Genomic DNA, 21,605 nt, shown 5'->3' with positions numbered 1-21,605 from the left:
GATTTCAGAGAGAAGAGGAATTTTGAAAGGCCAGAGCCATATTCTCATGTGCAGACACAGGAGGATGCATATAATTGCAAGCTACAGGCATATATTAATTTATGCATACGTATTTCTAGGTTTTCCTAACTAGCTGGTGCACCTCCATTCCTCCTCTATCCCAGCTCCTCCACTGGAACAAGCCCCAGCACAAAGGGCAGCTTTTCTCACAGTTTGGTGAACATTTGGGGTGATCAGAAGGGCTGTGCACAGAGCTTTGCACAGATAAACGTTCTTCACAGTATGTTCAAGTTTCCAGTTCAGGCACTAGTTAAAAAAAAAAAAACCTGCTTTGTTTCACATGATGGAAGGTGCCCTACTTACTGAGAGACAGGTTACTTTTGCTCTTTTGATTTCCTGCTGGCCAGGATGTACAGATGGGTTTAAGAAAAGAAAAAAAAAAAAAAAGGAGAGAGGGAGAAAAAAAAATAGGACAGATGCCACTGAAGTAGAGAAGAGATTAACAGGGTCACTAGCTTGCACTCCTGGGGTCTGGTTGAAGGATTCCTGCTTCTTAAAGCTGTGAGTTGTGAGAGGTGACGGACTCATCACTCAATGAAAAGTGAGTTACAGCTTTGCAGTGTGAACTTGCTTGGCTGCTTTCCATTGCCTTGGCTCTGCAGGATGTGAGGGCTCATGGGAAAGCACTACTTTGATGTTTTCCTGAATTTTTCTGTGGAACATATTAGACATGAGGCGTATCAGATACAAGTTCAAAGCATCTGGGCTAAATTCACAGTTGGTATTGATGATTTTCTGCAGTGCTTCAGGTGACATTTTAAGCAGGTTATTTAATGTGCTAATAAGCATAGAACCCAGACTATTTGACTAGGAACAATAGGTCTTTTGTAAAAAGATGTATAACATGGATTCACACTAAACTTGACAGATATTAGGCTGAGATACAGAATTACCTAAGGACTGTTGGGTAGAGTGCATCTTCATTATGCCAAGGAGACAACAGAAGTTGTGCTTGTAATACAGAAACAAGGCAAGAGCTGCCAAGATATGGCATGTGAGATGCAGGACATCTTACACCAGGTATGAAACTGGTCCTTGAACTGCAATCCAATATGACAAATCCTCTACAAAACTGGCACAGAAGCAAATCTTAACAATAGGGGGAAAAGGAAGTTAATCCTGCAACATAGATTCTTTTTTCTGTTGTACTTTGCCATGCTATCTTTGCAAAATAAGGATTATGCCTACCTATGTTCATATCCTGTTGATAGCAGAAATAGGAAAGTAGGTCATGGCAAATGGTTTCTGGTTTGAAGAATAAGGAACACTTTTTTTAAGGTTTCAACTTCTAAAAATATCTACCTATTCTTTCTAGGTTCTAGTAGAGAGAGTTTCTAGGGATAGAGAGAAATTCAGGCTTCTTTGAGATGTTGGGCTTGTGAGGAGCTTCATGTCATGATGCCACTGGGCTCATGCCAGTCCTTATCAACAGATGGAGATCAAAAAATCAGGAGATTTAATCTTCAGTTTAAATTGTGCCTTTCATAAACAAACTTGCAGCCTGCTGACAGAGACAAAACAATCTGCTTTCAAATCCCATCATCCGCCCAGTTCCTGGCTGACTCATGATCCCTGTGCATCATGACCTAGAAGAGAGTAAGCTGACTCTCCTTACTTCCAAGTAAAGTTTTTTCTGCACTTTTTTTAATTTTTTTCCCCTGTTGCCCTATTTTTACTTCCTTATCTCCAGTCTTGTCTTGATGAATCTGAAGGATTCATCAAGATGCAGAGACACAATCCATGGAATTTACTTGGATCATCTAGGCAGGGAACCCTAAGGCATTCCCTTCTAACACCCTCCCAAAAGCCCTTGAGACCAGGCTGCCATCCCCACTGTGCTCTTCCCTGGAGGCAGGAATGCTCACAGGATCCTTTTCTTTGGACCCAGGTACTGTGGATGCTCAAGTTGACGAGGAAGCATGAGTTGGGTGCAGCTCTTTGCTGTATGCTCCCTGCTATGCTGCTGCTGCTGTCAATGGAAACATGACCTTCTCTGCTTTATCAATTTCCACCTTTCATGAAAAGCCTGTGAGTGTCCCATAGGAAATCCGGCAACAGAGGAGCAGGAAAGAAGGAACAAGGGTGTTAGAAACTCCGATGGCAGCAAAGGACCATGATCAGGAGGAGTACTGTCTGGGCATTAAAACAATCCTGCCTGAGTCCCAAAGTGTCACTTCTGTTGAGGAAAGGAGGTACCATTTGTAAGTAATTTGTCTTTCCATAGCCACATTTTAACAAGCACAGCAAGCTCACCTGTGAGATCTGACAGAAACTTCAGATTTTGAAATCACAGGTTCATTTTTAAAGCTTATACATTTCCTCACATTCCAAGCCTGCCCTGAAAGCCCTGTCACTGATCTAATGACAGCTCTATTAAACAGGCTCAGGAGAGGTCTGTGACTGGAAACAACTCAGCCCAATCTTGTTCTTCAGCACACCTGCCCTTCTGAGAGGGAAGTTCTGAGACTTTTGTACAGTGAAGGTCTCACTAAGTTTTCCACTCTCCTTCCTTTTACTGAGGCTTCAACTTCTACTGCATGCACTGGCCCAAACTTGCTGGCTCATCTCCAGTGACCCCTGAGGGTTATTTTACCTGATTTGATGCTAAGTCTTTCTACCACATGATTCAGGTAACAAAAGAACTCTGAAATACGCCACAACTTACAAAGAAAAAGAAATAGAAAATGAAGCAAATTTCTCTCCCATTCACTACAAAATGAGGACAGCTTTTAGAGGGCTGACACAGTTTGGGGCACACCTCATGACTGAGACTATACCTAGAAGGTTGTGCAGCCACAGTCATGCAGGGGTAGTTAATATGGGTTGTACTGACACAAACTAAGTTCCAATTGACACATTTGGAGTGAAGAAAAGTACTCTGTACTTCAAAGAATAAGAAATTTGGCATGTCTGTTGTGTTATCTCCTCAACTCTGGGACTAAAATTTAGCCTTTTCAGAATTTTATTGAAAGCATACTGTTTTCTTTAAGGTCAGAACTTCTGAGCTGCAAGTAAACTCAGGGCAAATAGGAAGTCTCTGACTCATTCAGGTGATGGACAAGAACTTTGTCATGAGCATTAGCAAAACCAGCAAGAAACAAGCCCTAGCAACCAACTGATGATCTCTGCCCAAACACTGTAATTAAATGTACAAGTATGTCTCATTTTGCTGACTTTGTAGTGAAAGAATTCAACGGGATACCCCAAAATTCTCTGTGTGAATCGCTTAATTAAATGAATGTCAGCAGAGATCACAAAGACCTGGTACCAAACACCATAAAATATCCCAGTGAGTTCAACACATTAAAGGACTGTATATCACAGGCACAAGCTGTATATCCTGCTGCTGCAGGTTGCTAACTAGCCCTTTCCAGTTTGTAAAATTTCATTAAAATATATTCTTCCTCCTTTTTTCCTGTGCCAGAGGAACATAGGCTCAACTGAGAACTTAATGTGGGACACTCTGGGCCAAGTTTTGCTGACAGTATCAAAGTTAGTGACAAACCTCCTGTTGGCTTAGAGATGGAGCATTAAAAGTCCTAAAATAATATGAACGAATAATAGATCTCTTTTAAAAATATAGTGTAACTTTCACTTGAAAAACTACAACTTCCCAGAGACTGGCTGACGTTGAAGTCAGAATATTGTGTTTAAACATTTCTCTGTACAACAGAAGCCTTAGATGGAACTGCTGCATCTCCTGAGAATGCAGGGTTATATTTCTTTCTTCATCTGAAAGGTGATTTCATGCTTCAGGAAGTAAAGAAAGTTTGTGCATTGACAATATAAATGCAGATGCCTCCCATAATGATTGACACCAAAGGTCGTGCAAGTGGAGTTTCATTTCTATTCCCTGTAGATCAGGCAGCCGTGTGAATTAACTTCTCCTCAGGAATTAGGAAGTCAAAGTCTTGACAGTTCTGGCTTCCCCCCTTGAAATGGGCTCAGTTCAGAAGGCCTCATTGAGGTCTGATCTGCTCCTCACAATTACCTCTTTTAATAGACAATATGAAAGCCAATCACACTCAAAGTGTACTGTCATAGAGGCAAATGTCTTTCCCTGCAAAGAACATAAGTGCCCATGAAAGAAACTATTACATACAGCAAGCAGTAAAACACTGTCATAAAGAAGTATTAATTTCACAGAGCTGACAGAAAACTATCTGTGGCCCAATCCTAGATATATATATACCAAAATGAGAGACCATTTCAAGCTTATATCTGGAAGAATAATGCTGTTCATGTAGGGGATAAGTAAAGCATATCCCTAACAAGCTGCTTTTGCAGTTTGTGCTCTCTCACCAATGAGGGAATTTTGCAGAACAATAGAAAAGTTATTGAACTACAGCACAAATATTGTGACAAACGGTAAAAAATGCAGCTCACCATTTCCCCTGCTGTGTATTTTTAGACAGTTTCTGAACTTCTTCATGAACAAAGGTATACAAAATATTATACATTAATGGAATTTCATTAGGGAAACAGTAATTCTTCTTTTTTTGCCTGAATGCAGGCTGATTTGGACCTTGCAGACAAGACTGTAAAATTTGAAGTAGAATATGGTCCTTTCTAAGCACACCAGGTCCAGCTGTGTCTCTGCTAGATAACTGTTTGACCAAGCCCATCACTTCACCAATGGATTTTCTACCACAGCATATTCCAGGTCCCATGTGAAGTAACCACACACGTGCACCCACCTACTGGTGATGATTCTGGTTTCCACACCTCTTTACCTTTTCCTTCCATTCTTGAGCATATATTTCCTCAAGCAATTAAAAAATAGCATTTATTTTAAAACTGCATTAATAAAATGCAGTCTGATAAATGCAGCTATTATTAGGACAGGACCATCACAGCAAATTTTAATAGCAAGCTTTTTGTATACATCTAAAGTATGTAATTTTTAATTAGTATGTATTTCAGACACCTGAGACCATGGGAGAATAACATTTTTGTCAATACTATGCAGGTACTGCAACTTAGACCAAAAAGGTTTCAATGACAAAATACAGTCCTTCAAAACAGAGGCAGGCCATCCCCACAAAGGCTCGTCCAAAACAGCAAAGTTCTGTCTACCTGTGAATTTGTGAGATGGTTTAAATGCTCACTCTATGACGAGGCACTCACAGGAGCAGAAGTCTCAGGGGCTGCTGCCAAGGCACTCTTACCACAGGCTGCAGGAATTGGTGAGGATGGGCTCAGATATCTGCTCCCAGGAGCTGCCTGGAGTTCAGAATGTTCCTAAGAACCCTCTGGGGTACAGCAGGGACACAGCTATCCACAGAAACATGAGATTACAAGGTATTAAGATCCTTTCAAAAATATCTCCAAGTCAAGGAAATTTAGCTTGGGGAAGCTGTTCTGTATTTGTTCTATTTTTAATTTTTTTTTCCTTTTTTTGTTCTATTTTTTAAACTCTAGATTTGATTTTGACTATTTCAAACTAACTAGAAGGTACATAAAATTTGTACAGTACTACAGAAGCATCGAGTAGTATATGTCTGGATAAATCCATTCATGAACACAATTCCAGTGCATCCTCATGAACTACCCAGCACCACTGCTAGTGAGAAATATCCCACCCCCTTTTCAAAACACTCTGACCTCATTCCTTTGATTCAAGGAAATAGTACCGTCATTGTGCTGATGCTTCTCTAAAGATAAGTGAAAATATATTTCAGGAGAGTGAAGGTTTGCATTTGATTCTGCTGTCAATAATTTGCTGCAGCTTTTTGAGAGAGAGCCTGGACATTAAATTCAGGCAAACACCATCTTTCTGCAGCCTCAGAAAGCATGAACCATTTCAATCCTACAGCTGTAAAAATTTTCTTTAGCAAAAAGAAGTTCCCAGAGCCTTGTGGGATCAAGACCTTCCAATCAGACCATCAAACCATGTGGGTGGGAGCTATTTGGTGCTTGCAGCACTGATCAAAGGATGTGAGTGACAACAGCCCAAGCCCAGCACTTACAGCCACAGCTGAGGGAAGGATTTTCAATAACAACATTCACTGTGCAAACCACAAAGAGCTGATCCAAAACCAGAGATAATCAGGTCTTTGTTCAGAGACTGACTGATAGCTTTGCTCAGGGTTCCAGGCTTTCACAACAGAATCAAACCTGGATCCTTTTTTAGACTGTCAAAGAGTTATTCTGCACTTCCATTTATGTAGACAGATGAAGAGATGATGTGTGTATCTCTCCTACATCTTTTTCTTCAGGAAGGACAAAGGGGGATGAGTGGGGACAGTGAGAGGAGCCAAGCACAAACACAAGGAAACAAAGTGGCTCAATAAAACACCCTACAGGGAAACAATATTGACTGGGATAGGCACATGTAGAGCAGAATACCTCACCAAAGAATCAGCCCATGTTGTGGCTGAAAAACCTCTGTCTGAACAATAAAAATAGTAAATAATATTTATATGCATAATATTGATCCTTTCATCCTGTAAAATCCTTAAGTCCCTCACAATCACTAGAGACAGAAATCCATGGAATGCAACAGCAATAATTAGGCATTAGTAAAATGAGAAAATACTAAATGCCCAGTTCTAGGAAACTGGCAAAAAGTACTACGAAAAGGATTCAAAGAAGTCAAATAAAAACTATATAACAGTAATAATAAAGTTTTGTTTTCCTTTTTTCATGTTTCTCTGGCTTGTTACTCATTAATAATCTTTGGTAGATTCAGAATCAGACTCTCCTCCTTTCATTTTCCCAGGGCACAAACAGAGAACATGATTGATGTCCTCATCCCTTGCTTATAGCAAAATACTAACCTTCTGTATTGCTAATTTTGATCTGAGACGAAAAACCCAAAATTATTAACTATTTCCTTTCCTCTTCTGTATTGTTATATTAATTTCAAGTTTCCTATTTCAGATTCTAAGTCAGAGGAAGAAAGTAGGTATGAAAGAAAGTGCCAGTTCATTAAAAGGAAAAAAAAAACCAACCTAGCTCATGTTCTACCTATAGATCAAGACAGTTGAACTTGTGTGGATCACTACAGGGTACCACAGAAGGGGGGAAAGAAAACCAGAAAACCCAGCTAGATTTAGAAGGAGGGGTGCAGAAGGATTAGAAGGAGGAGCGCACCACAGTCTTGTTCCTGCCAGTGGTGTTGTTCCCTTTCCCTCTACTTTCTCTGTGTTTTACATTTTCAGGGCAGCAAGGAGGAAGGAAGGTCTTAAGGGGGCTGGTGGAGCAGCTCCTACCAGAACTGTATTTACAACTGGAAGAAAAGATTCAGCAAGCCAGGGAAGGAGAAAAAAAACAAGTTAAAATTATATGTCATGCAACAAGACCAAAAGAAGAAAAAGGGTGGACATAGGGAAAGGTGTCCCTGTATTTTTTACAGGATGGGAGAAGTTTAGGGAAGTGTAGAAGTGAGATATGGAATGTACCCACTGTCTGAAATCCTGGTCAACCCTTTTGCCCTAAACAGTTCTGCAGTTTGCACTCTGGAAGCTCATAGTTGAGTTTCATCCATGTTTTGTGCATTTCTGTCCTCACATACCCACCATCTGGAGAGGCAATTCTAAGAGCAGAGCTGGGGAATGCCATCACAAGAAACTGGTCGTTTTGGGTTTTTATATGACTGAACTGCTGATAATCTGAAACACACTTTTATTGCAGCACAGTGAAACCTAGTGACAGATGGTAATAATCACTTAAATCTCCTTTATGCAACCAGCTTTTACATTCATTGAATAAATCATTAAATCTACAATATATTTCTCTGTGTGTTGTGCATTTCAGAAGCACTGCAGGGCATTTTTTGTGAAAAAGCTCATGTTCACTTACCTATCATTACCAGTAGAAATAATGGGTAAAGTCATAGTCCTTACAAAGTCAATGACAAAACTCCACTTCTTCTTCAGCAAGGACCAGGATTTTACCTAAAAAACCTACCCAGCCCAGATAATCTTAAATTAAAGCATACTTTCAAATACTTCAAACTCTGAAGAGATGCAGCTCATCAATAATCATTGTGACTACAGCTGTGAAAAGGACCAACAGATGTGTGACTACCCATGACACAGCAAAGGCATCTTGGCATGACAAACCTTCTTGCAATCCTTGTATTCATCTCCACAGCAAGGGCAGGCTGTCTCAATCTATTTTTCCAGCCCAGACTTAGGAATCAGCAACTGTAGGTAAAGGATCCTATTATATGGATTAATTGAATAATCCTAGACACACTTCTATGGAAAGTAGGTCTGGCTAAAATATAGCACATTTTATCAGCCAATTATAAATTGCTCTAGCTGGAGGGAATAATTTTATTTAATTTTCGGGAGACAATACTGGGGCTCGTGAAGGCAGTTCCAGAGAAGCCATAGGACAAACAGCTTTTTGACTCCCTCTTTTTTAGGCCACGTGATGTTTGATAATCATATACTCCTAGAAGTGGACATTTACAGCCCTTTGGCAAGACTTTCATGGACTGAGACAACCTCCTCCTTCCTTTACATACAATAAAAACAAGACAAGAGAAACTGAAATGGACTGAAGAACTAAAAGACATCTGATCAAGATGTTATTGTAATTAATGTTTTCCATATCTTCCTCTCAGTCCCTACACAATTTCCTGGACTTTATGGAAAGCAACATCATGTCCAAGATCCTGTGCACACCTTCCAAAGCTGAGCTTTCTCCTCCTTCTGGTACACTAAGGTGCTTCCCTAAGGGTGAGAGAAGAGGGTTTGAGCTCTGCTAGGCTGTTACAGGCAGTAACAGTATGGGCAGCCCCTTCCTTAAGGTTACAGCATGGGATTTGAGAGGCAAGAGTTAGTCCAGTAAGTCCAACTCAGGTGTCCAAAGGGTTGGTTTCCAGACATATATTGAAGAGGTTTTGGGAGACAAACCCCAGCTGGACAGCAGGGCCACCCTGCAGAGCAAGGCTCACAAGCACTGCTTCACATTTAGGATCTCACAGCAAGGATGCTCCTTGGCACTGGGAAGGGACCTCCCCCAGGTCAGGCCCCTTGAGTGACATCACTCAAACGTAGGAATGTGCAGACTTCTTGCTTCTTCTTAAATGCTAATTGTTGGGAACATTTGCAGCTGGCTCTAAACAAGCACAGCAGGCAAATGGCATTGCAAGCTCTGTGCTGGTGTTTGCACTGCAAAGGAGCAATGAGCAGATTGGCAAAGCTCCTCCTGAGTGATCTTGAAATGGACTAACATTGATGCCACATGCATTATGCAAAAGTGGATGGATTGATTAGTGGGTCACACAATTCCAAAGACCCATTATACAGCTTCCTTTTAATAATTAATCACAGGAAAATGTACAATTCCTGCAAAGCTAAGTAGGAGCATCTCACTACTTAGAAGATTCACTGCCTTCTTGTTTGCTAAAGAAATCTTAGCAGGTTCTCAGTGACTTGGGGTTTTGCCCTCAGTTTCATGGCACTATTGTGTTCCCTCAAACACTTTCTCACATTCCTTCAAACACCTCTTCATATCACATGGACAAACACTGGTTTCCCAGTGCCTTGACTTGTTCAGTGGGGTCTATTTGCCCTCTCAAGGATTTGGCAGCAATACTTTTGCTAGTGTGAGCAGGGATTTGTTTTTCTAAGCATTTCCCAAAGAATAAGGGTTATTTTTGTGCTTTATTTCTTGGCAATGGCTTTGCACATCCAAAAAAATTCAAGCACTTGACAACAGAGAAAACATTTTGGCTTGACATATTTTTTTTAACCAGAACTGCCCATCAAGCCATGAGGAGTTCAGTTCAGATTCAGCTATTTAGTGTCCTTTTCATATCAGGTTTGCTAAAAGGCTCAAGCATTGCCAAGTTTTAAGGAGGTTATTTGCTAGCCCAAGGAATTCAATTATTTAAAGCTGTAAAGACTGAGCTATTTACCAGCCCCTTTCTGACGCCAGTAGGTTTAGGGAAGCCTGCACACATGGAAGAGTGACCCTGCTTGTCACTTCAGCATCATTTTTATGAAGGCACAAAAATGAATTGCACATTCTGTAGCTTTCTAAAAGATATTTAAAGCTAGACTTTAAAAGTATTGTAATTTTTAACAAAAATTCCTTCAGAAATGCCCAATACACTTAAAAAGAATCAACTGCTTTCACTTACCAACAGGCTCTTTAACTTCAAAGTGCAATGGGAGAAAAAGTCAAATGGGTACAACCTTACATCTAAAGTGACAAATCTGACCTCTGTAAGCTAACAAGATTTGGAGGGATTTAAAAGATTTTCTGCATTTTTCTCTTTATATGTCAATGTTGAGAAGAGCTCACTTCTATACTTTCCATTTATTTCTCAATCAGGTTTCTTTGAACGTATTGTATATCAAAGTATTTTACTTTCTCATCACCTCTTAATCAGATCACTATTTTATGACCTGATACAGAAATAAAATACCTGGAGAAACCAATAGTCAGAGAAAAGGGTGAGGCAGGGATCAGCCCTAGATAAATTATATGGTTGTCTTATTCATGTAATGGCATGAGATCATCTTCAAGCAATGAATCTGGAGAATCAAAAAATGGATTCATAAAGGTAAAAGTATTTAACTTGGCCAAGAAAGTTCAATTAATCACTTAAATAATGACAACTGGCTGGTTTGCAATATCCTATTACCATTTTGAATTTCAAAGAAAAAAGACCAGATAAATTGTTTTGGTTTTGGATACCATTCTCACTATTTTTCATCCAGCTCTATGGAATAAGATATTTAAATCCTGTTACACTTTTTTTTTTTTTTTTTTAGCAGACCACATGCAAAGATATATGTGGCTGGAGATGATGTAGGTCAACTTTTTCTGTGGGGATTTTAAGCATGTTTAACAACCTGCAGGTAAACCATTTCCTATGGCTGGGGAGCGTGCAAAGAGTATTTCTAAGGTCTTGCCCTCCCATCAGCATCTACTCTCCTGAAGAATGATGGATGAACTTCAACACTTTGGACATGTTCACTTTCCATCAAATGTGGCTTAAATCAAACCTAGGTTCAAAACCTATGGGGCAAGGTGTTAGGCTCTCACACACACTGAGCGTGGCTGTAATCTCATTTCTCATTTCCTTAAGGACACGCCAAAGACCAAACTTAGACTAACATTGCATGTATCACACCTGTGCACCTCAGCCACGGGAGACCACGGAGAATTGCTGGGGATTTTCTGTAGCACTGTTGGAACAGCTTTCCCCAAACACAGTAGTACTGAAAACATTTTCATTACCAACCCAGGGCAATCTGTTGTTAAAACACACTGCTACAAGGACACAAATTCCCCAGGGATTGAATTTAACTGCAGTGGCAACACCAGTGAGAGCAAGCTGAATATTATCTCACAAGTTGCTTCACTTTCATCATTTCCAAGATGCTCTTTTAATCTAGCATTGGAGTCTTTTCTTAAGGATAAATCTCATTTTATCAGAAGGAAAACAAATATAAACCCATCTCTCTGCCTTGCCCCATTGCCTCACCAGTGGCAGCAAACAGAGCAGCCACAGGCCATGACTGTTATATTTTTTATGGAAAAAAATCACTGAGAACTGTAGGTGCACAGCACTCAATCAATATCTCCTCCTTTTCTTTTTCAAAATGTTGCCTGACATGTTGTCCTAGTTTCAGCTGGGATGGAGTGACTTTTCTTCCTAGTAGCAGGCATAGAGCTGTGTTTTGTGTTTAGGCTGAGAAAAATATGAACATAACACCAATGTTTTAGTTGTTGCTGAGCAGCACTTAAGGCCTTTGCTGCCCACCCCACCCCACCCCAGCAGTGAGGAGCTCCCAGAGCTCCCACTCACCCACAGGTGTCCCATGGGGGGAGGCAGAGCAGAGTCACCTCTGCAATGGCACCTGTCCCTGCTGTGAGGGTCTGTCGCCTCCAGGGCAGCCACCAGGGCACTGGGGAGATGTCACAAAGGGGCTGGTTCCATGTGCTGGTGGCCTCAGGGAGGGGCAGCACAGACTCATGGAACCACAGGATGGTTTGGGGTGGAGGGGACCCCTCGGATGCCACCCAGCATCAGGACAGGGGGAAGCTGCCTGGGATAGGTCAGCAGCTGAGTCAGGCATCACTTGCTTTGTATGTTCTAATTCTTGTATCATTTCTATCATTATTTTCCTTCTTGGTTTGGCCCTATTCATCTGTATCCCGAGCCATGAATTTTAAGGGCTTTTTCCCCCAGTTCCCTCCCCCATCCTACTGGGGCAGGGGGAGTGGGTGAGAGGCTCTGAGTTCCAGCTGGTTTTGGGTTAAAGCATGACAGGTTTGCACACATAATTACACCATCCACTGCTCTAGACATTTTGCTCCCACAATCTGTCTGAGTTCCCATTGCTCAGCAGGAGAGCAAGGGACAGGACACCCCCACTGTGTCACAGCATGATCAGGTGCAGAGGAGAATTAAATTTGCCAGTTACCTTCCCTCTTTCTTCTGTGCTATGAAGCATGTGCTCATCCCCTCCATGCAAAATGCAGCTCTCCCTGCATGGAAATCAATTTGATTGTATGACTTTAAAGGTTTGTGCTGCAGGACTTAAGCATTTTACCACTACATAAGCATGAGCCAAGTCAAAATTTCCTTCTCTTTCCCTCCTACTTAACGCTTTTCACGTGGCTCCAGTGTTTGCCTCTTTACAGATGTGCCCATTTCCAGCTGCAGAAACACCAGCTCAAGGTGGCTCATGCTGCCAGAGGCTCAGTACCTGACAGTAGTAATATTGTGACTCTGACTTACTCAAAAGTTTGTGTCCCTTTCTTTCTTTTGATATGAAATGTATTTAGAAAATTGTTAATTATAGCAAAAAAACCAAAACCAAAAACAAAACCAACAACAACATGATACTTAACAATAAAATGCTGAAATGGAAGCAAAACATTCAGTTAACCAGAAGCAATTACTTCATCACTATTTTCAGTTTAAAAACAACAAAACCTCCAGGTTGCAAGGTTTTATCCTGTTTACAGAAAACATCTTTTCCAGGATGGCAGCATTTTTCCCAGACCTTGACAATGGTGTTTCTCCTCCCCTCTGAAGCACTTCTTCTGTATGTTTAAGAAGGTGCATAAAGTGCTTTGATTTCTCCATGACCTAAACACAAGTGGAATGTCTTGATGAAAGGCATCCAAAATGGTTTTCTACAAGAACCCCATGGCTGTGGAAAACACAGGCTAAATCCCAATGAAATGACTGATTAACAGTTAGCCACCAGCTTTACAAAGAAAATAAAAAGCCAGTGTAAATTCCAGCAGTCTTTTACAAGCTGTAATCAATTATGTGTTATCAAATTCTAGTTCCTTTCAGGAAATTAAATGCTATAGTGCCCATGATCATGCATTTCATATGTCATTCAGCTTCTAATAAAACTGGTCCTTTTGTGAGGTTATTGTTTTCTGCCCTGTGATCTCAGCTCCTCTCACACTGCAGATCCCACGTGCTGCTTCAGGGAAAGTTTGCTCAGCAGTACACAGGGAGAAGATGTCACTTCACAGAGCACTTTTGGTATTTTGACATTGGGTGGAAACTCAGTGTTGGAAAGTCCATCCCAGGAGGGATGGAGTCCAAGGTGTGGACAACATCACGTGAAGTTTTTTAGCTAACTCTAACACAAAAATGTAGCTGGAATGTAGAGTAAATGGACTACTCTCTTTTAGTATCAGGAAGTAGTGATGATAAAATCTGAGGTAAGAGAAGCCTGTCAGCAAATGAAAGGTGAGGAGTTCAAGCCCATTAACCTCACTGGCTCATGGGATAAATTTGGGTAAGACAAGACAATTAGCAAATTGTGAGTAGTCAGCTTTAGCTATTACTGCAGGTAGTCCCATCCATGACTGGTTCACAGCCTAAGAACCCAAGTTTTCAGCCAGATCTTGCTATAATACCTAATCCATCACAATCATTATTTGTCTTTCTGAAGCAAGACCATGATACAATTTGACCATTGTAGTGTTTGTCATCAGACTATCATCTAACAACACCAAATAATCCAACTTCAGAGAAAAAATTCTTTCCTACATGCTTATATAAAGAAAAATCCCCACCAGAGAGCAAGAGGACAATGAAAGCAAGGGACACTTGAATGATTGCTGATTCATTAAAAAAATGGTTTAAAATGAAGGAGACATCAGTTATGGGAGGCTTGATTTTCATTTTAAACTAGTAAGAAATATTGTTCCATGTTTTAAACTGAAGGGGTTTTTTATCTGAACAGAGAGTTTCCAGGCAGATGACAGATTGAATAAGCATGTACAGTAGGGTGCTCCTTAGAATGGGGGGGAAGTGTGGCATGTCCAATAATCACCAAAATGCACCTGTTTTATTTCCTGCTGCAAACTGGCCTCACAAGTGAACAGATCAGCTTTCTCTGAAAGACTCCTTGACAGCACTTAAAGGTCATGTAGTGCTGAAATCTGTGCAGCTCAGGCCTCGCTGTGATTTTGAGATGCTTTATTCAGCTGCTTCAAGAGCTCATACTGGAGGAAAAAATCCAGCTTGCTGGTAGAGATACATTATGGCCAAGGAGAAAAAATAGCATTGTGGGAACAGTGCCAGAAGAGGAGATTGGTGCTCAGCTCTGGCCTGAGAATGTCAAGCAGCTTCTCTCACCTCTCCATCCATAATGCTGAAATGAGTGCTACCAGAATAAAGGAATGTTGTGAGGCCAAATCCACACTAGTTCTAAAGCACTTGGAGGACTTCAGCTGGAAAGCATGACAGAAATGAAACTCTTTTTTATTTTTCTCACTAGCTCAAAGAAATATCTCAGAGGAAAGACAATATTTTATACAACTTATAAAAATATCAGAAGCTTGACTCATTTCCCATTCAGGTCAAAAGAGTTTTCCTCTGGTTGCCATGTGAGCAAGATTTGGATAAAAATGCCCATGACAATTCCTCATAAACAAGGTTCCTAAAAAAGCTTACAAAGAGATGGCTGCTATTTGCCTTGGCTGTCACCCATCTTTCAGCATGAAGAAAAGAAGAGGAAGAAGATGATGGTCCTGTCCAGACATTAATGTTTGCATACTAATTTACTGTCATCTGTTAACATTGAGAGCAAGAACCATTGGTAATTTTATGGAGAGAATTTTGTGGGCTCCTCAAAAAGACAACACTCTGCAGGCCCATCTCTGCCTCAGCTCCAAAGAGATGAACACTTCAAATCCCTTCTCTCTGCAGTATCTCCAACCACCATATTTCTACTCCATGGTATTTAATTGTTTCAACTCCCTTTAGCTGATTTCAAAAGTCTGGTGAACTAAAGGACATGTTTACTTTTCAGATGCAAGCTTATTTCCCAAACATTATTCTGCCAGCACTGGAAACAGAAGCCTGGCTTTCTGGAAACAAGCCAAGCTCTCATCACTTGAACTCCATTCACAAAGTGCTAGAGGAAGTTCAGCCACTGCATATATTTGCTTTGAATAACTTTGCTGCTGTTTCAGCTGGAGAGACTCTACATGATTTGTGTTTTTATCAAACTGACATACTCTGCATTGTCCTGAACAGAGACCACTGCCCTGGCACACGCTGCTGCATTATCCAGAGAGTGTTTCTTTTGCCTGGAGAAAAATTTGTGCCTCCTACTTTAGCTAATGCTAAAAACACTCCTAGTTGTTACAATGGCATTTATTATTCCATCTTCACCTCCATCACACACCTACCAGCATGACAAAGCAGCATCCCCGCCTGGAACAACTTTTGCCCCTGCAAAATGGGATCCATGCAGGTCCTCCAAACACCTCCTGGCATAAAAACCTCGGAGCAGGTAACATGGATCACACCAAAAGCCCACCTAGCTCAGTTCCCTGCCCAGTCAGTGGGGGAAAGGTGGCAGAGAGCCGTCAGGAGCACACGCCAGGGGAGCCCTCCCAGCAGAGCAGGCAGCTGAGTTCAGGCATCTCCTGGAGCCAAGGCTGGAGATGGAGGTGGCTGAGGTGGGACATTCACATGCTGCAGGGTTGGGACCCCAGCCCAACATGCTGCCATTGCTGGGATGGCCCTGAGTGCTCCTTATCCCAGGAAACAGCACAACCCCTGGGATGCTGCCACAGCAGCTGCAGGCAGCACAGCAGGGCTGGATGAGCCCTGGGAGAAGCAGAGCCTCCCCATCCTGGGTGAAGACACACAGCCCTCCACAGAAACTGGGGAAATGATGACAACCAGCTCATGAAACCCAAAGACTCTCAGGCACATTTACCTCCTCTCCTTTCATCTCCTTCTACCTTGCTTGGGTGTAACTGCACTGAGCAACACTCAGTGCTGCTCACACAATATTTTTGTTTAATAGCTACAGCACAAAAAAAAAATTTCCCAATAGCCATCAACTTAGAAAACTAATTTTTACTTCAATAAGAGATAAGAAATACAGGAATGTTTCAACTGTTAAGGAAAACATCCTCCAAAATAAAACCAAAATATCTTATAAAAAACAATTCAAGATTTTTGACCTACATTCTGGGTTTACTATACTTGGCTATAAACTAAGTCTGCCTGTGAATTTTGCTACTTTAATGATTCATGACTACAGAATGTGTCTTGAATGCAGAGGACAGAAAAGGATTAGTGATGAAAAGGAAAATACACATAACATTTTTCAGTGTCTTAAGTTTTAATCACTAGGAAACAAAAAATAAATGAGCTATGGGCATTGTATAATTGCAATAAATTTTGAGAAATGAGTAGTGTCCAGAGAAACCCAATTAAGTTTAATAATTTTGTGCATCAGAGACTGAGAGAATGGGGGAGGGGGATAAATCTAACTGAATATAAAGTTTTCAATTGCAGAAAACAATGTTTAAATTAATATGACATGCAGTGATTCTTCTGGCTGCCTTTCTAATTGATTCATCTTGTTAACTCAAGAGGAACTTGTGCACAAAAAGCAGATTGCTGAGAGGCTCTCCCCTACACACAGATAAGAGTTTACCTGCACAGAGTGGCTCATTCATAAAAGAACAGTCTCTTTTTTAATTTAGTTGGGCTTTGCCCATGGGTTTTCTAGCTTAAGGTCAAATGTTAGAGCAAAGACCAAGGAATTCCAGTACTCTCCAAAACCCAGCCACCAAAAATTTAACCACAATTTGGCTCATGTGCATTACTTTTCCTCCTAGTGAAATGTGGAGCAAATGCTCATGATGCAATAAAAGAAGGAAGCCAGGCACTTTTCTCTGTTTGCTGATTAATTCTGATGTACATTATAGCAAGTATCAATCTAACCAAAAGACTGGCCAATATTAATGCATTTTCCAAGCCAAGGAATACTTGAAATGCCCATTGCCAAGTATGAAGCATTTGATTTCATTAAGTTGCACATCAGAGCCCTGATTTTCAAATAAATTCTGAACTGCAAACCCAACTAAGAGAACATAAGAGGAGCCCAGATGTATAAAACAATATAGAGATAAAAAAGGAACTTCTGGCCTCAATTCTACAAAGTCTGTCTTTGTTATTAAAATTAATGAGCCCAACTGGCCAATTCTTTTAGCTGGTCTCCAAGCTCTTCAAAGTTTAATTTTTTTTTTTTTTTTTTTAAAGTGGAGTTCTATCTTTTGGAAATTCAAAGATGATAAACAAAAGCAGAGTGCAACAATTCAGAGGTGTCAAGAACACATCTGGAACATCAGCCTGAGACAAACTGTCCTGTTTAACTCAGCAAGGTGTCCAACAATGATAAATTATATGTCAGCAGCTATGATCAATTCATTGCTTGTGCAGCAAAGGGAAGGAAACTCAGCTATCATGAGACCAGAAGTGACAATCAGGAAATCCTGTCAAGTTTTATCATTCTGCCTGCCCCATTTACTGACTCCAGTAACACAGATTGACACTGAATGCAAAGTGGAAGATCACTTGCTGTAACGTTATTTGGGAACATAACACTGACATTTAATGTTACCCTGGGCAAGTTCAGGAGCTTGGCAGAGCTCAAGGATATGGCAGGAAGAGAGCAGGTACAGAAGAGAACCTTGTTTGTGGGCACAGAAAAAAAGGGATTTTGAACACTTGTAGTACCCAGCAGGTGTTACTTGTCATTTCAGCAACTGTGGCAGAAAGTCTTCATGTAGGGGAATAAACATTGGAAAAGATTGTATAATTAGGAACCTTATATAACTTCGGTTAATTAAAAATAAGATTTTTGAAAGACTGTAGGGTTTTCTTCACATGTGGGAGGGTCCAGAACTGAGAAGAAAGAAGGCTATCTTGTCAGTTTGGGACAATAACAATGGCAAGAAAAGAAAAGGGAAGCCAATTTCTTCATGGTAGAACATGGACTGGAATTTTTCTCAGCTAAAATTAGAGACATTAACTTAGCTACTCTTTCTTTACTTTTTGGTCTGTGTTAATTATTTCAAAAGCAGAAAAGGGGGATTTCCCCCATTTCAGCAAGTTCTCCACTTCCTGTTGTTCAGTGCTGGATTCTAATTGTGAAAGTTACAGTACCTTAACCATTTGTCACTTCACCTTTTATTTTACAGCTCTTGTTATGTGTTAAGGAAAATGTTCCTTTCACTGAAGTGGCAGCAATACCAGCACCTCCTGAAACTTCAAGATAAGAATTCTCACCTGACTACTCATAACAAATGAGATGTGCCTTGCAGGATTCACCCATTTTATTCCAGGAAGAGAAAACGTGTGCACTGGGAGACAGAAATGAGAAATGCCAAGTGACCTTGGGCAAGTCACTTCACTTCTTTGTTTCTCCTTGCTGCTATTTTCCCTGCTACCTTTGGTCTGTCTTTCCCAATTAAAAACATGTGAAACAGGAGTGCTCTTCACTTTTCAGCATATCTCACCAAAAAGGTGCTGACCTTACTCAGCTGCAATATAAATAACTAATAACCATGACAACAATTTAGAAGTGATGCCCTGCATTTCTAATGATCTGGCTAAGAAGTATTTCAATTACTTATCAAAGCACGTGTGTAAGTTCTCCTTTACAACAGGAAACTGCTCTTACCTCTTGTCAGCTTTAATAGAACTTAAAAGCTGAGATTTTTACCCTGACAATTTCTCCTGGCAGGCTGTTGAAGAAGTCTACTGCTCCACTGGTCTGAGAAAAACTCTTTTCATTACAAACCCAAATGCACTCTTGGACAACTCTCACCCTTCACTCTTAGGCCAGCAAGGTCTTCTCCTCCAGTGTTCATGTGCTTCATTTAGAAACAAATCACAGCTCTTCCAGGCCTGTATTTTACTAAGGGAAAGAGGCCAAGCTCTCCTCTGAGTTACATGTTCAGCCTCCATGAGGACCTCTGCTTGGAGCTCTAATCCACCTCCCAGGAAATCATTATAACCTAATTCTGGACTTAAGCTCCCGTTGAAGCAGGTTAAAACCTTTCAGTGTGCTGTGGACAGAGTGGGAGGGTGACCAACCCCAAGTCTCCACCCTCTTCTCCTCAAAATGAAATAAAGGGAACTGTGTCCTTGCTCCTGAAAGCCATTGCTCAGTGCTGTCCTTACCTGTCAACACTCAGCACCCACCCCAGGAAGGGAGCAGAGAGAATAAAATCCCCTTTCAGGACATGCTCCCCTCCTTCCAGCTTGGCATTGTCTGTATTTATCTATAACTATATTTAACTGGTTCTAGAGTATAGCATTGGGTGGTCCTGATGGCATAAAAAAAGCCTAAAGAGCCAAGAAATAAATAGAGTTGAGAAGAAAATTCTGTAACATGTTATATATTTGTAGCAGGAAGGATGACTTTCAAATGTCCACTTGCAGGAAATGTATAATAAGATCTTTTCTTTCTCTGTCCTTTCTATTGACAGCATATCACTTTCAAACATCATCATTTTGCTGGGTGAAAATGTATGCCCTCTTTAATAGAGATAAGTCATTTACCATACATAAGCCTTGCTAATTTAGGATTAATGTTGCTGAAGTAATTAAAGTGACCTTAGGCAAAACACAAGAATATTGCTGTGCACTGAAGTCCTGCTGGTTATCTGTAGGGCCAACTTCAGTCCAGTGGTATTAACAGCTGCCTTGGCTTTGGCCTTACAGCTTCAGAGGTCTCCAAAACCCACTTTATATGAAAGGTCTTCTCCTAAACCTTCCAAAGACAAATGAATACCAGCCAGTTGTTTGAGCAGTTAACTGAAGAGTATAAACTCTTCAAGTAAGGCTTGAAGAGTCAAAGATCAGAGACAGAAGCCAAGGATGTAAAAATCATGGTATGTTCATGTAATCATTCTCTGATTTCAACAGACACCAAAACAAGATGAACTGAAATGACTCTGTGGGCAGAGGTGGCATTTAAACTGCTATAAGTATTGCCTCATGCATTAACTTGGATTTTGGTGTGAACTCCTTTGCCTCCAGACAAAAGCTTGAAATAACTCTCCACTATACTGCAGAGCAGCACTTTTAGTATGATAGAGAATTGTTCAATAAGCAACTTCTGCCAGATTAATAATTTATCAGGTACAAACTATGGTTAAATTTGTATGGTTTCTCTAGCAAGAAAAAATTTGCTGGGAAATTTACATAAAAAGAAACTTCATAGGAAACCAAATGCTCCATAGGCAAGGATATAAAATACAAAAGGTTGTTTTGTTTGATAACACTTTGGGTTGGTGGTAATTTAAAATACTTTTCATGCACTAAGCCAAAGATCAAAGTATTAATGGCAAAAATTACAGAGCACAATGTGAGAGCACCAGAGCAATAGGCTGCTGAGGCTGGAAAGTTTCCTGTAAAATAGTGTTTACACCAATATAGCCCCACTGATTTTCATATTGCAAAATAGTTTGACCTCCCAAGCTACTATCCATGATTACTGCATCTTCCCCTAGGAACAGGATGACTGTTTCAAAGATACAAACATCAGCTTTGTCCACTTTTGCAGACTCAAAATCTGCTCAATAAAATAGTTCCTTTATTTGCATAGGGTTTCCAAGGACTTTGTTGAGAAACCTCTCACAGCAGAAGTGTCATCTGCTTTTCCCCTGTTCCTTAAATCTGCATTATTCACTGCATACAGCACCTTTTGTTCACCTTCTTGATAGCAACAAAGCTAAAGAGGGACAGACTGACCCAAAAAGTGGGCTGCAGTATTGTATATTTCAAAGCAGGGGTATTTCAAAGACTATTGCCTAAGGTCACTTCTGATAAAAATTCCAGAAATTCACATTGAATTTTGTAAGACACTGCTATTCAGTCAGAGCCAAGTTCAAAAGCAGCATGCCTTTATGTGATATGTGGGCTATTTCTGGTACAGAAGTCATTACTAAAAGAAATGCACCCAGCAATGTGCTACAGAACAAGAACCACCATTGTACAGGGTTTGCAATTAAAAGATAAAGGGATTTTAATCTTTTCCAGCAGTTGCCTGAGCAGATACAGTGAAACCTTGAGTTATGGGATCCTGAGTTCCCAGCAGCTGAGCGGCTGAAGAAATGGAGGTGGAACCAGAATAAACCCCACCTGCACAGAGTTCAGTGCTTTGAGGGCTGGCATTTGTGAAAAGCACATGTCTGAGCATACACATTGCAGCATCCATCAAAGCAGTGATGCTGGAGACACCCTGCCCACACATGCACACACCCACCCTCCCCACAACCCCGAC

This window comes from Motacilla alba, chromosome 14, assembly GCF_015832195.1.
Source record: "Motacilla alba alba isolate MOTALB_02 chromosome 14, Motacilla_alba_V1.0_pri, whole genome shotgun sequence".
NCBI classification, from domain to species: domain Eukaryota; kingdom Metazoa; phylum Chordata; class Aves; order Passeriformes; family Motacillidae; genus Motacilla; species Motacilla alba.
This window is presented reverse-complemented; position numbering follows the sequence as displayed.